Source organism: Vombatus ursinus, unplaced genomic scaffold, assembly GCF_900497805.2.
Source record: "Vombatus ursinus unplaced genomic scaffold, bare-nosed wombat genome assembly UNPS02014784.1, whole genome shotgun sequence".
NCBI lineage: Eukaryota > Metazoa > Chordata > Mammalia > Diprotodontia > Vombatidae > Vombatus > Vombatus ursinus.
The window spans coordinates 13330117-13346300 of record NW_020954562.1 but is presented as its reverse complement, the minus strand read 5'-3'; the positions used below and the strand labels follow the sequence as shown (position 1 = coordinate 13346300).

Sequence of the window (16184 nt, the reverse complement as noted above, 5' to 3'; positions counted from 1 at the left end):
GGATCACTTGTCTCATCTGTAAAAATATCCTGCTTGCTTAAAGGTAGTGGGATGAACTTGGAGGAAAAAAAGACTGGCTGAAATAATAATCGCCTTGAAATGTTTGCAAGGTTGTCACCGGGAAGGATTAGATTTATTCTGCTTTGCCCTGGAGGGCTGAACTAGGAATAAAATGTGAAAGTTATGAAGAGGCAGATATATGCTGCAGGTAAAGAAAATGTTCTTCACAGGTAGACTATTCCAAAAGTGAGATACTGTAGTCAGTTTCTGGAGGTTGTAACTTTCCTGTCACTGTAATTCTTATGTTTGATTGCCATTTATTGAACTAAATGTCATTTGAGTTTCCTTTTAGCCTGAGAGCAGATAATCATTTGAGAAACTTTTTAGCATCAGAATCTGTTACATATATATGCATACGTGTGTTTGTGTGTTTAATTTTGGTGCAGAAATCACCAATATCATTTCCTTTTGGAAATGATTATGGTACTTTGAAAAGGATGGTGGTAACCTTCATTTAAAAAAATTGTAATATCCACAAGAACTCGATATTAACTTATAAATAATTGTGGTAATATTAAATTCTGGTCATACCAAGAGTTAAAAGAAATGAATTCACACTGAGAGGAATACTTTTGAGAGGATTTGGCTGCGTAATTAAGTTGTGTGTTTGTGTGTGTGTGTGTGTGTGTGCGCATGCGTGCATGTGCACACACCACCCCTCCCTTTCCCTACCATACATACTCCATTTATTTAATTGAAATTGTGATCTGAGGAGAAAAGTGCCATTTGTTAAATGCCCAATTTGTCTTCATCTAGTTATGATATTTTATCTTTTTATCCTTGTCATTTTCAGTATTACTGAAGTTAAGTCCATTTTTTCTGCTCTGTAACTTCCTTGACGTTTTTCTGTAAAATTTACATACATATTCTGTAGATGAAGTCATTTTTCATATCCTAGTTTGCTAAAAATTTTGTTTTATAATTCTATAAATAGCTATAATTATGCAGATGAGGGAAAATGACCATTTTTCCTTTTTAATTTGGGAGATTCTTGGTATAGACATATTTGCTAGTTCAAGACTACAGTGTCCCCATGGTAGAACTGGGAACTAGATCATGCTACTTTCTGTAATAATCAAGCAATCTTCCTATACTCCTATTTCAGTGTTAGAGTTGATTTTCTAATAAATACAAAATGTTCAAAAGCAACCTGTTAGCCTTTTAGACAATTGATAAGCACTTAAAATGGAGTGTTGTGGACAAATTTGGATTTCCAGGGCAGCTCATTTACTAGAGAAGTAATAAAGTTGCCTGTGTCAAGTTGGAAGGAATATATTTATTTTTCTGTACTTTTAGTTCCATCCCATTGGAAAGAGATTGGAATAATTTTGTTTCCTAGCCATTGGGGTTGTACAGCTGAGGTTAATGTAATTCATGAAAAGTTCAGATTGTATTATTTTAATTATTAGCTGTGGGTCATCATGAAAACCCTAAAGATACATAAAAAAAGTAATCTTTAATACCTTTATAAATTTTCCAAAAATGTATCCTCTCACCTTACTTTAATTTTTGAGTAGTTTTCCCTTCCTCTCCTAGAGATTCACAGTTGAAGTCATTCTTTTCTGATCATTTGGCATACTTAGCATATTGTTTATGTTATATAAAGTTTCTAGTTTTAATATTCTGGTTTGTGTGTATTTACAGTTTTGTGAGGGAACTGAAATATTTTCTAGATTCTGGAATTATGGATTAGAAACCTCAGAGCTATGATCTTATACAACTTACCTCAATTAATGTTATTTAGTAAAATACCATAGGAATTTTGTGATCCTGAATTGATGCTGTAAAAGTACTAGAAATGTATTCTCTCAGGACAGATGAAAGTTTTGTAATAATGATGTTAGTGACTGTTTTTTAGCTACATTTTGTGAATGTGTAAATGGACTATCTATCTGTACACATTGTCACATATGTTTTAAATTTTAATATATCATTCCGCTTTTGGTGTAGTATGTCCTCTTCTCCATCTAATCTGGCACATTCACCCACCACCCCCACTTTTTGGCCATAATGCCCCTAGCTGCATGTCAGATAACCGTGGCTTGTCTGTAGTGTCAAGGAAAAGGAATGTAGCATCTAGGATGTGGAATTCATGAGTTCAGCATGTCCACTGGTCAGATTCATGTTCTTGCCACTGAAAGAACAGAATACATGAACACAAAATGATCTGAATTTCTGGGGTGAACAAAGGGTGGGGAAAAGAGGGCAGTCAAGTTAATTGAGATGGCCAGGATCTATTTCAGGTATTGAAGCATAGCATAGCATAGCATGGCACAATTTGTATTTTAGTATTGTCAGATAGTATAGTAAGGCACAGTTCATTTTTCCAATCTTGTTCTTTTGTCTGTGCAGTGTGGCCTACTGGATAGGGCACTCGACCTGAAGTCAGGAGATCTGTTCCTAATTCTTCCACTGATTTGCAGTTTGACTTTGGGCAAGTAAGTTCCTGTGGCTTTCTGTACCTATTTGCTCATGAATAGAATGGGTCTAACAATACCAGTTCACCCATTTCCCACCAACAGAACTTAAGAGGTTGCATCTTCAAAATATTTGGAATTTGGAAAATTTAATACTATGCAGAAGAATATTTCAAAAGTACTTTAAATTGTTATTGTCATGAGAGAAGCATTGAAAAAATCATATGTCACAGCCTTTTTAGTAAACATGCCATATCTATGAAAAGTTGATCTTAAATTATCTCAAATCTTTACAAATTAATTAAGTTGATATTTGTAGGATTAAAGTTCATGTTTACAACAATACTTGGTATTAAGAACTTTTGTATTTGTTATATTTTTGGTTATTTACATTATTCACCCAGCATTCCAAATATTGAAAGTTTTTAAACTTCATTTTCTCCACTGGCTATTGCATATAGATCATGTTGAACAAAAATCAAATGGCACAAAAATGGGTACATAAAAATGAAATAGAACATTTTACTTTCTGAGCAAAGGAAATAATCTTTATTTAACTCTTTTATTATCAAAATTTTTATGTTACATAGCATTTTCTTGTGTTGAAAATAAAGGTGAAGTGGTAGAACTCTTGAACTGCTCCAACTCTTCTGGAAAGGAATTTGAAATTTTAACCTTGTAATTCTCTAAACTACACATTGACTTAGTGATGCCACTACTAGGCATATACCCCAAACACATCAGAGAGGGAAAAGACTCATATGTTCAAAAATTAAGCAGCACATTTTATTGTAGCAAGGAACTGAAAGTAATGTCAGTGCCCATTACTTAGGGAATGGCTGAACAAATTATGATATATGAAGGTAATGTAATATTTTTGCACTATACTAAGTGGCCAAAGGGATAGATTCAGAAAAAGGGGGAAAAATCCTGGGAAAATTTGTGTGAATTTATACTGAGTGAAGTGAACATGATAATAGAATGAGACATTTTCAGATCCTGCCAGTGTGTAAAAAAAAGAAAAAAAAATTTTTTTACTTATTTGTTACTAGGGAGGGGAGGGGAAGTTGTGGAGAAAAGTTGGAGGGTAGTAATGGTAATGTCAAAAATGAAAAGAAAAAGAACATTTAAAAATACACAAGAGAAGAAAACTCAGAAGCATAGCAGAGTTGGTAATGCCACATTACATTTAATATATAAAATAAGTTATATGTAATAGATTCAGTTTCATGAAAATAAAGTTTTGACTGAGTTACTTATACAAGAGAGCCATCTCTGAAGGTGTTATGCATCATAATTGATTAAACAAATTGAAAATATTTAGTATACAATCTGTTAAGTAAAATGTAAAATTGAACAAGATAAAAGTTGGGTTAAAGTAACTGTTACTGTGTAAATGTGGCTTGACTTTGAAACGTTGTTGATTAAGTTTCTTCAGCAAACATGACTGATCTCTATCTATCCTGCTCCTCCTTTCCTCTCTTGATATTCTGTTAACCCTGCCCTATAAAATGTATAAGCTCAATTACATTCCTTGTACTAGTGTTCTCTATTTTAGCTACCTTTTATTAATTAGACTGTGGCAATTACATTTTAATGAACGAGTTATTTGGGGTGTAGATTTCTGGTTATGAAATGGTCTATATTAAATCTTGTGAATAGATAAAATTCTCTGTCTGATTAAGGAAAACCCTAAACCTCAGACAGAATCTTATCTTAAGCTTTAGTGGTAGATCTCAGTTGGCTCTGTCTTGCTTGCCACCAGTTCTTGAAATGACTCTATAACTCTTCTCTCCATCACTAACTATACAAATGATGTGAACATGGAATGATTTTGAATCTCTGATCATCTTCAGATGTCACCCTTGATATATTAGCTAAATTATTTTTCCTTCTTTAACTTATGACTAAGAAATCAGTTTATTTTTTGGACTTGTTCCTTGGATCTCAGGTTTTTTACCTTGCTGGGGTTTTTAAGACTGTATAAAAATGTGCATTTCTGTTGTAGTGGGCCCATTTGAGTTAATTATAAACTTGTCAGACCTGGAAAACTTAGAGTTCTAAGACATGACCAATAATTAGCAATAGTTAACAGAAGCCTCATGTTACTACAGAATCTATTATCTTAATGCTATAATTTCTAATTTCTTCTAGTCCCAAGATACAATATAGTTTGTTTTTATGTTTGAAGTAGATCTAGTATTTCCTTAAATGTCTGCAGTTTTCTTTTAGCTTCTTGGAAGGTTAACCTTGTAGTAGAGGCAGTTCAGAGCACTATCACTTACTGCTTAAGTGGCCATTGAACAAATCATTTCACATCTCTGTATCTTTGTATCCTGTTCTGTAAGATGAGGAGGTTGGCCTAGATTGCTTTATTTCATATGTATTTATAAATGCTAGGTACTGGGTTGACCCTGGGAATACAAAGTAAAAAATTCCAATCTTTTCCCTCAAAGAAATTACATTTTAATTGGGTTTGGGAGAAGCCAATATGGACATGGATAAGTAAATAAAAAATAAATAGGAGAGAGAGCTTGGCAGACTTGATAGAGTTAACCTTAGGAAGGCTTAGGCCCTAGGTTCAAGTCTAACCATGATTCAATAATGGCTCTGTGTGACCCTGGGCCAGTCACTTATCCTCTCCTTTGCAACTCTCTTAAGATTTAGTTGTAGAGTAGATGCAGATCTATATTTATAATGGGATTTCCTTTCTTAGAGTTCCTTATACTAATGACAGCACAGAACTCACTCTTTATATTGATGTCATATATATTTGTAGAGAGTGGTTTGTGGGAGTATTTTGTAGCTATTTTTCTTATTGTGCCATTGCAACAAATCTTTAAGTTGTGTCATTTGACTGAATATTGGGGGGAAAAATTCACCTGTGAGGGCTTCTTAGTTGTAATTTTAGTGCAGATCCATGGAGTGTTTTGAACTTGAGGTAGCAGTGGTAGCTAAGTGACACAGTAGATAGAGCATATGGCCTGAAGGCAGGAAGACCTGAGTTCAAATCCAGCCTCAGACATTTACTAGCTGTGTGACACTGAGAAAGTCACTAAACCACTGTTTTCCTCAGCTCCTTCATCTGTAAAATGGGCATAAGAATAGCACCTACTTCACATGGTTGTTGTGAAAATCAAATGCAATTATAATTTAATGTGCTCAGCACAATGCCTGGCACATAGTAAGCATGATGTGAATGTTAACTATTGTTATTGTTGTTGTTGCTGTTATTTTATTAGTATTATTAATTTTTATATATATATATATATTTTTTTATTTTTAGGCAATTGGGGTTAAGTGACTTGCCCAGGGTCACACAGCTAGGAAGTGTTAAGTGTTTGGTCTGAGGCTGGATTTGAACTCAGGTCCTCCTGACTTCAAGGGCAGTGCTCTATCCACTACACCATCTAGCTGCCCCATTTTATTAGTATTATTATACTACATATATGTGAAATCAACACCTAGGGAAGTCTTATAGAGAAGGAAGGGAAGATAGTGTCAGGAAAAGAGTATTCAAACTGCCATAAAAAAAACAACATGAAGTCTCAGGAAGTAGATAGTAAGGGTCAGGATTAGAGTGGGGAAAAATAGTTGATTAAGTAGCAAGGTCCGTGACCAGCTGGAAATGCTACTTCTTCCTAACTTCCTATCCAGACCACTTTGGCTTACAGCTATCTGGTCCACACAGCCACACTAGGGGCTCTGAAACGTAGGATCCATTTCCTGTAAACCTTGGCAGAGCTCTATGAGGAATAAATATAAGTTTATGATGAATGACATTGTTGGGTTTTTTTTTTTAATCTAAATTATATAAAAGGATAGGTCAACTTCAGTGAACAATTTCATTATCAATTGTAAATTTCCAATATTAAAATCTGTCACTATTACCAATTCATTTCAAGTATTTTAGGATGTGGTTTTTTATGTCCTTTTAAGTTAAAAATAAAAAAATGTTGGGAAAGGAAGCAGTTTGATAAGGATGGTAAAAGGTGGTTTTTCCTAAAAGTTCACTTCAAAAATAAAACTGATTATTAATTAAAAAAAACCCCACCAACTCTATTCCATACATCTCTAGTTGAACTTAGGAGAGATTTGAGCATTTATGGTAAAAACTCACACATCAGTATCAACAAACTTAAAGAAAAACTAATCCACATGAAAAATAAATAACCCTATTGGCCTAAACATTGACACACCAAGTATAAGATTTGAAAGGGTATTTATGTGTGCATTAGCAAACACCCCAAAATAACATGCTTATGATGATGCACTATGGTTTTATTCAGGCCAAAGTGGGGATGAGGGATATGGGCCAGTCTTTATTTGAACCAACATGGCAAACTTTTTAACTTACAATGTGACGATACTAGGTTCTCTGTTGTTTTTTTCAACCCCAGTGTCTAGTATGCCACCATCCATGTAACAGGTGCTCAAAAAATGCTTATTGTAAAACCCATTAAGTATGATCAACCCCCACCATGATTGGAAAGAGTCATCACCAAACCAAAGACTGGATTGCTCAGGGTGACAGCAACTAAAAGGCTGCCTACTAAGAAGATGGAGAGGGAATATCCTTGTCAATTAAATCACAGGACTTTGAAATTTTGAATATGGTACCAAGTTTGTTCAAAAAAATTTAAGACATTATTTGAAGAGATTGAAAATACCATTTCATTTATAATGAACAAACCATTTTTGATGTGACAACTTCTGTAAAATTTTTCAAAGTAAAATATTCGTGTGTGTGTGTGTGTTTCCGTTTCCTATTGTAATCCGGGAAATATGGGGAACATGAGAGTTACTATGGTACAATAGATAGAGCACCTACTTTGAAACCAAAAAGACCCCAGGAGCTCAAGCCCTACCACCAGTGATACATACTAGCTGTGTCTCTAAGCAAGTCAATTAACCATTCATTGCCCTAAATCCTATAAGACTGTAAGTTGCAGAGAAGATGTGTAGTTCAAAGCATCAGTGCTTTAAGGAACCTTAGAGTTAGTTGAGACCAATCCCCTGTTTTTACAGATGAAGAAGTTAAGTGACTTGTCCAGGATCACACTGCTAGAAGTATCTGAAGCAAGATTCAAATTCAGATCTTGCTGACTCCAAATCTATTGATGCTACTCTGGTTCTGGTCTGAATTGGTAAAGGGAATTTCTTCACTTAGGAATTCTCTGTACCAATGAATCAGAGGTCCAAGGAAAAAAAGAAAAAATCGACTACTTTTCTTTACTTATAAATTATATATGTAAACAGAAAAGGGATTTTCAGGAATTTAGTTGTTAACAAAAACAATCTACAAATGATAATTATCTAATCTGTATGGGAATTAATAAACATCATTAACCATAAATTAGGTTAAAGTAGGAAAAAGTTGAAAATGGGTCAGACCAGACAGCCCAAGATGGCTTGAAAATAACTTATATGCATCATTTTATCAATGGTATTTTTTGACATATGCACACATAGTGGGGCATGTGAAATTGAAAATTATTTTCTTGGAGAAAAATAACTTGCAATGTATATTTAAGTCATGGGCTTTAAACATTATAAATACAAGGAAGATAAATGATAAAGTACTTATTAAGCACTATTTGCTAATAAGCTAAGGATGCAAAGAGAGAAGAGAGGCAATATGAGCTTACAAGGAGTTTATACTCTCATTGGAGGAGACCTTGCATATGATAAGAGGGTTCAGGTTCAACTGCAGGAGGGATAGAAGAGCCTACTGATCTTAATGCTGAAAGGTCCAGAATGATCAAACCAGTGAGAAATAGCAAAGTGGGCCATTTTGATCAGCAGAGTCTCTAAAAATGATGCAAACCATCCCTGCCCCCAAAGGCAACTTTTATCTCAATCCATATAAACATGCCTATATGCTTAATACAAATAATTCCTAAATAGGGGTAAATACATTTAACTAGAGGCACTAGAACATAAGCATCAAGATTCCCAGTAGTGTTCTCTATCTCCCAAATTAAGACAGGATACAGTAAAAAGCGGATAGAACTAATATAACACAAGTGATAGTAATACCATTTACCCCATTTACTACAATTTTACAAAATCATATTGCACTTGCTGAAGCACTTGCTTATTATCAAATTTTCTAGATACTATAGTCATGAGGTGCCAATAATTTCCACCAGCAAAATATTCTGCTAAGTTACAAAAGTCTATTACATGTATAAATTTACGGATTGCTAGAGTATTTTGTATAGGGTTCTCTTTTCCTCATCGATAAAATGAATAAATTAGATTATATCCCTTCAAATGTTCTTTTGATTCTAAATTTTATGAATTCAATATTTCTGTAGTGCCTCCTTTGGGAACCCTTGCCCCACCACCACTTGAGCTCAGAGGTTAGATTCCCCAAACATGGCTGTATATGTAGCTCTGTGTGGGTGGGTGTGTATGTAAAGAGTAGGTAAATTACTAAGTCCTTCTACACTGCTATGGGAATGATCCAGGTAATTGTGTCATTAGGTCAGTTTCATCCAGTTGAGGAGAATTTTAATCCCTTTGGAGAGAGCCAGACTTAAATGTCATGGTATATTCTATTTCTCAAAGGTATAAACTCTATAGACATATCTCACGTAGTCCTTTCCCGGTCAATGTAATTTTATGAGAATGTGGTTATTATATTGCCAAATTATTGTATTTTTCTTTTGACCAATCAGCTGAGGGCTTCCTATCTTTCTCCTTTCTTATTCTGTTACGTGAGCTCTCCATTTTCCCACTATTTTAATTTCAGGTTTGGCAAGCATACCCAGTCTTGCTCACTTGTCACTCTATTGTCCCCTGTAACACTAACTACACCTTAAGTCTAGTGCAGTTGCTGATTGCCATTATAATCATACATGACAGTTATTTTGTATACACTAAGATTCTCCTGAATGCTTAGAAAAAGGGATTGTTCTTTTATATATGTAGAAGGTATATGTTTAAGAATTAATTTAGAAAATTCATGTAGACTAACAGCTCTGAAAATCATAATATCTAAATTTTTTATTCCATTCTCTATTGCCTACATGTAGATTTTAAGTCTCAGAATTTTTTCCTGCCATAACTGGGAAACAGCATGCTATGGGTTACTGTGGGCTGGTTCCCTGCAAGATTCTCTGCTGCTTTGGGGCATCCTGGGATGATCTTTCTTCTTGCTAATGAAAGGGAATAGTGGATTATGTATAATTTTCATATCCAAATTATCCCATATCCCTTGGTGCAAATAATGGAGAGATTTTTTTTTTCATTTGCCTGGCTTAAATTTTAAAAATAATAATGGTGTTACATGGTTTGTTGTTACATGCTAGTGAATTAACTTTTTGTTATTTACATAGAACTTTAATATTTTGTATAAACATTTATATGTGAATTCACATTAATTTCCTAGGTATGCTTACTAGTATTGTACAATATACTATTATAGAATATCTCATTTTCTGAATCTATTTTTTCATTTACATGTGTATAGTAATATTTTAAGTTTGTTGTCAAGTGTTTTTACAAATTCCTTCTTTTTTGTTAAAGCATTACTTGTAATTGAATTGTGATATCTCATTTATGTGATAATTTAGCCTCCTTTGCAGTTCCCTTCTAATACTTCATAATGATGTGAAGGTCACTCTGGATTCCTGAACACTGTGCTAGTGAAACATAAGTTCTTTCAGGGCCCACCAAGCTGGGAAAAGTTCGCTTCAGCAAACTTTGTGTCTGTCAGCAGTCAGCAAAGGAACCCATTAACAAAGTTCAGCGAGGTTCATCAACAGTGTTGGCCATCAAATGATAAATTCTTTTAGCCCCAACAACTCATGATGATGTCTGTTAAAAATTTTTTTAAAGAGAGACTGTGAAGCTGAGTAGAAATAAGAAGTATAGAAAATGAAAAAAAAAACAAATGAATTGATAAATACAAACCATTTATTTTAGATAATGAAATTGTTAGATCTTTGGTAAATTTAAAATAAAAAAATGAGTGGACAAAAATCAGGATTACAAATGAAAAAAGAGATCACAATAAACCCAAAATGGAATAAAATTAAGAATATTATTAATAAGATGCATAGATATATTCTAATAATAAATTTGTGAATTTAAAGAAAAATAATAATTATTCAAAAATAATATTTTAAGAACTGACAAAACAGGAAATTAATAATTTATATGTCAGAGGAAGTAATGTCATCACATATTTTTTGTTCCACTCCCCTCCTTCCCACTTTCCTTCAAAATACTTGGCCCAGGTGACTCATAGATGAATTCTTTTAGTTTTTCCAAGAACAAATGTATGTAGATACTATAGATCACTCAAATATAGAGAAAAGTGGAACACTATCCAATATTTTTATAAGGTAGATATTTCATTGATACAAAAATGCTAAATAAAACTTTAGCTATTAGAATAGAGTATTATACTTTTAAAAGACTATAAATCACAACTAAGCAGCAATATATTTTTACCATGTGTGCAGAACTCATTCAAAATCAGAAAAACTTGTAATAAAATGATGATATGCACAATGGAGCAGAAAAAAGAACCTGACAAACCATAATTTAGATGGACACAAAAAAAGTAGCAAATGTTTAGAAATAAAATTTATAATCTCACTAAAAAACTTAGTAGATGTTGTCATGGGTAATTGACAAAAGTATTTATTACATGATGGCTAATACTGTATCCACTCTTCTTAATTTAACAACCAAAAAAATAAGCACCAGCTCTCAAACACAGGTAGTTTGCCTTAAATCATCATATTTCATGTACTCAGACTCTTTTCTAGTCTTTTTTTTTTTAAAGCCTTCTGTGTCATATTACATTATCAGTATACTGGGGCATAGGGATGGGAGTGTGATGAGAGATGTAATATCTTGAGTATAGTTGCAAGAAGAGAATATTTATATTATTTTAGCCTATTCACTTAGAGGTGCCGTGGCATAGAGAAGAGAGCAGTGGGCTTAAAGTCAGGAATATCTGAGTTCAAATAGTGCCTCTAATGGATAGCTGAATGATTTTGTAGTCACTCAAGACTCTGAGCCTGAATAACTCCCTAAACTTTATTAAGTTATAGGTTAGCGTGGGCAGGTTTTGTCTTATGCTAGGCAGCTGAATGACATAGTAGATAGAGTGCTGGGCTTGGAGTCTGGAAGATTTGAGTTCCAATCTAGTCTCAGACACTAACAATGTGACCCTGAGCAAGTTCCTTAACCTCTGTCTACCTCAATTTCCTCATTTGTAAAATGGTAATAGTAATTCACCTACCTCCAACGATTGCTGTGAAGATCATATGAAATGATATTTGTAAAGTGTTTAGCATAGTGCCTGATACATAGTAAATGCCTACTACATTCTTCCTTCATTGTTTTTAGATGTATCAGATTATTCTGGTAATAATGGCAGTAGTCTTCAGCAATATAATTAAAAGAACAGGGGGATAGAGAAATGCTTATGGCAAATATGACAGATAAAAACTTGACTTCTAAAATTTATAAGGAACTGTTAAAAAGAATTAGTGGTAGTAACTTCCCATGCATAGTGGATAAATGGTCAAATACTATGAACAGTTTTCAAAACAAGAAATATAAATCATTGTTAATTTCTTGAAAAACACTCAGGAAATTGCAAAATAAAACTGTGTTTCACACTCATGAAATTTGCAAAAACATTTGATAAATATTGAAACTCAGTGTTTACAGGGTTGTAGAGAAACAGGAATGCTTATTCATTGCTGGTATACTTGCAAAATTCATAGAATCTTCCTGGATACCATTTGGTGGCATACAGTAAACTTAAAAGATTTTCAAAGTATTATTTGTAATTGCAAAAACTGGAAGTAACCTAAATGTCTACCAATGAGACCATTTAAATTGTGGTACATTAATGAAATATAATATAATATAATTAAAATTGATGAGTGTGAGGAGGGAAAAGAAATCTGCAAAGACCTTTATGAAATATTTATAAGTGGGAGAATGAAGAGCAGGGTTGTAAGAACAGATTACCTACTAAGTATGACCATATGAGGAAATGTGAATCAGAATGGATGGACAAAGAATCCTGCCAGACTGAAAGGGAGTGACTTAAAACATCCTGCCATCTTCAGGATCTAGTAGGTGTTACATATATATTTGATGGCATCTCTGGATGCTATTTCCTTCTTATTTACCTAAATATTTGGAAAATATCAGAAAAAGATGTCTTTTGTAAGGAGTTTTGTAGGGTGAATATTGGAAGGGTGATGGAACAGTAGGCATATTTAATATACTCTTGGTGGAGTTATGAATTGATCCAGTCATTCTTCAAAGCAATTTGAAATTATCCTAAAAAGAAAGTAACTAAAGTACCCATATACTTTGACTCAGATCCTGTGACTAGGCATTTTTTCTAAGGAGATCAAAGAGAAAATGATATAATTTATACCAAAATATTCAATAGCAATACCTCTTGTCGTAGTAAAGAACCAGAAACAAAGTCAATGACCATCAATTAGGAAATGACTAAATGAATTGTGATTATATTAGGAAATTACACTTTTTAAAATGAATATGAAGAAATCAGAGACTCATGGAAAGACATGAATTGATAAAGACTGATTAGCAGAAGGAGAAAAGACTGCACAGTGACTGTGACAATGGAAATCAAAATGACAACAATAAAACCCAACCAAACAACCAAAAAAAGAAACTGTATGGTATGTAACTATAATGATCAAGCTTGGTAATGAAGAAGAATTGAAATAAAAATATATATCTTCCTCCTTTCTTTGCAGAAGTAGAACTTCATGGGTTTGAACTATTGTCAGTATTGTTTAGTTTTGTTAAGCTGCTTTTTAACCAACAGTAATAACAACAACAACAACAAATAGTATTTATATAATGCTCTAAGATTTAGGAATTATTCTGTAAATATCTTGTTTTATTCTCATAACACCACTGGAGATAAGTGCTATTATTATTTTCATTTTACAGATGAGTAAAATGAGGCACACAGAGATGAAGTGACTTGCCCAGAATCCCAGAGCTAGTAAATAAATGTCTGATGCTAGATTTGAACTCAGGTCTTCCTGATTCCAGGTCTAGTGCTCTATCCATTGTGCTACCTACTTGCTTTTTTTCTCCTCTTTTAAAATATTTGTTCTTGTGTGTAGTTTGTTTGGGTGGAGAGGGAAGGAGAGAGAAATTCAGAAATTAAGACAATGGAAATGCAAGTAATTAGTAAAAAAAAAAAAAAGTTGATGGAAAAACCCGATCTTTAGTAGTCTCACATTTTTGAGGGAATGAAATATTGACATTGATAGAATGATGGATCATTGTAATAATAATAGGTGTTTTTTAAAGTCTAAAAATGTAGTTTTAAACTTTTGTTTTTCCATACCTCTATTTCCAAATACTTAAAACTGCACTGACTTTTGGGATACCTTGCATATTTCTTCCTCCTTTCTCTTTTCAGGGAACCATCCCTTGTAACAAAGAATAAAAAAGAATGTAAGTAAGCATGGGGCAGTTACACCAAACTTGATCTGCACCTATTTGCAAATTACCACAGCCATAGCCTATCTCTGCAAAAGAAGGAAGAAGGTTTCTTTTCTTTTTCTGGTGTAGAGCTTGACAATTGTAATTGTAGTGTTCAGCTTCAGGATGTTGTTTTTGTTGTTGTTGTTTTTGCTTTGTTTTGTTTTGGGTGAGGTAGTAGTATCATTTATTTGATGTTATGTATATTGTTTATTTCACTTTTCATCAGTTCATATTAGTAATCTTCCTATGCTTCTTTGCACTCTTAGGTACTTTTTTATTGTGAGCTTAATATTTCATTATATAGAGAACAAAAGAGGATTTTATATGAAACTGAAATTATGAAAAAGTATAAGTGTATTTTCTTTGTATTCTTCATATTCATTATTCCTTATTAAACAGTAACATCCTATTGTATTTATTTTCTTTAGTATTCCATTGTTAATGGACATCTATGATTTCTGCTTTTTTTCTGATTTAAAAAAGGGCTCATCTAAGGTTTTTTTTTTTTAAATGTATATGGGACCTTTCTTTATGGCACATACCTAGGAGGGAGACCATTTTAGTTACTTAGCATAATTCCAAATTGCTTTCCAGAATGTTTTGACTGATTCATGTTTATACTAACAAAATATTATTATTCTTACCTTTACATAATACCTCCAACATTGACTCTTCTCATCTTTTGTCTTCTTTGCCAATTTGATGAGGATGAAGTGAAATCTGTTTGATTTGCAAGCATTTTTTAGTTGGTTGCTAATAGTTTTCAGTAATTCTTTTGAGAACTATTCTTTTAAAATATCCTTTATCCATTGGGGAATAGCTCTTGGTCTTAGAGAATGTCTTAGTTCCCTGTATGCCTCTTGGAAATCAGTCCTCAGCAGAAATATTTGATACAAAGATTTTTCTATTTGAAAGCTATTATAGCTGCATTGATTTTTAAATATAAAAGCTTCATATTTGCATCATCAGTTACCTATTGTATCTGATCTCTGTGTCTTGTTTGATTAAGAATTCACCCCTCAATCATGGCTGAAAAGGTACTTAATCAGATTTTCTTCAAATTAAAAAAAAAGTGAGCTTTATCAGGTCTTATAACCATTTTGTGCTAATCATGATAAATGTTGTAAGATGCTGGTCTAAACTTAATTTCTGCTAATGGAAGTTTGTAGATATTTTGTTATCACTTAAATATATGCATTAATTTGACCTGAATATTTCAGCAACAGCATTTATAAAGAATTAGGATGATGAATAATGAAAGAAGTATAATGTTTGGAAAAAATAATGATCGGAAGTCAAAATACCATTGCCTTGTATCCTTAAAGCAAGTAATTTCATTTAACTTCTTTGGCTCTCAATTTCTTTCCCTGTAAAAACAAGATTGGGCTGAATTGCCTCTACCTAAAATCTCTTCCAAGTCTAAAATTCTGTAATACTCATGACTTGATGATGGTTCTAACCTAATATTTTATATCCTGATAATGTAGTGTTTCTACAGAGGTAGAAATGGCTACATTAAAAAGACATTTATAAAGAGTTAGTGATATAAGATGCTTGTGTTGCTTAATGATCTTGATTTTTGGTATCCTTATAACATCAAATTTGGCTCTGTGGTGTCTCCAAATCCTTTCCTTCCTTCTCCCCCATCACCCTATTTATTTTGCATTTATCCAGTGTTTGCTTTTCTTGTGAATCTGTCATATACTTCCAATATAATATAAAATCTTTGAAATCAGAGGCCATCTTAATTTTATTTGTCTTGTGTTCCCTAGCATATTGCCTTACACAAAGTTCATGCTTACTAAATGTTTCTGATTTTTTATTTGAATTTTAAAGAAATGGAATTTTTGTACCGTATGTAGTTTCTTGCTTTGTCTTCATCAGTAATGAAATTTGTTCTATTTTATAAAAAGCCAAAAAGTATTAAAATATCTTAGTTCTTTCTAGAGTAGAAATTAGAGAAAGCAGTTTCTAGGTTGTAAGAAAAACTTTTAAAAAGATCAAAAGCTTTGTTTTTAATCTCCTTGCTAGAAAAAAGTTTTATGTATAGTAATTCCTCTTCTTTTCCTTGAGTAGACACATATATTCTTATTTTTTAATGTTCTCTAAGTTAAATTATTCTTAAATTCACTTTCCCTTCAAAATGTACTTTGATTCTGTAACTTTGTGAAATGTTAATGATAGAATAATAAA

The 16184-nt window shown here is 32.9% G+C and overlaps 1 protein-coding gene across 3 annotated transcripts in view; it reads left to right on the top strand.

Moving 5' to 3' along the window:
• Nucleotides 1–16184, top strand: part of FBXW7 (F-box and WD repeat domain containing 7) — a 262753-nt gene that overhangs the window by 141492 nt on the left and 105077 nt on the right. The window contains exon 2 of one of the 3 annotated variants that reach the window (XM_027866987.1): nucleotides 2413–2498. The exons of the other annotated variants lie outside the window; for them this stretch is intronic. The gene's annotated coding sequence lies outside the window, so the exon portion shown is untranslated. The remainder of the gene's footprint in view (nucleotides 1–2412; nucleotides 2499–16184) is intronic. 3 annotated transcript variants of the gene reach the window in all.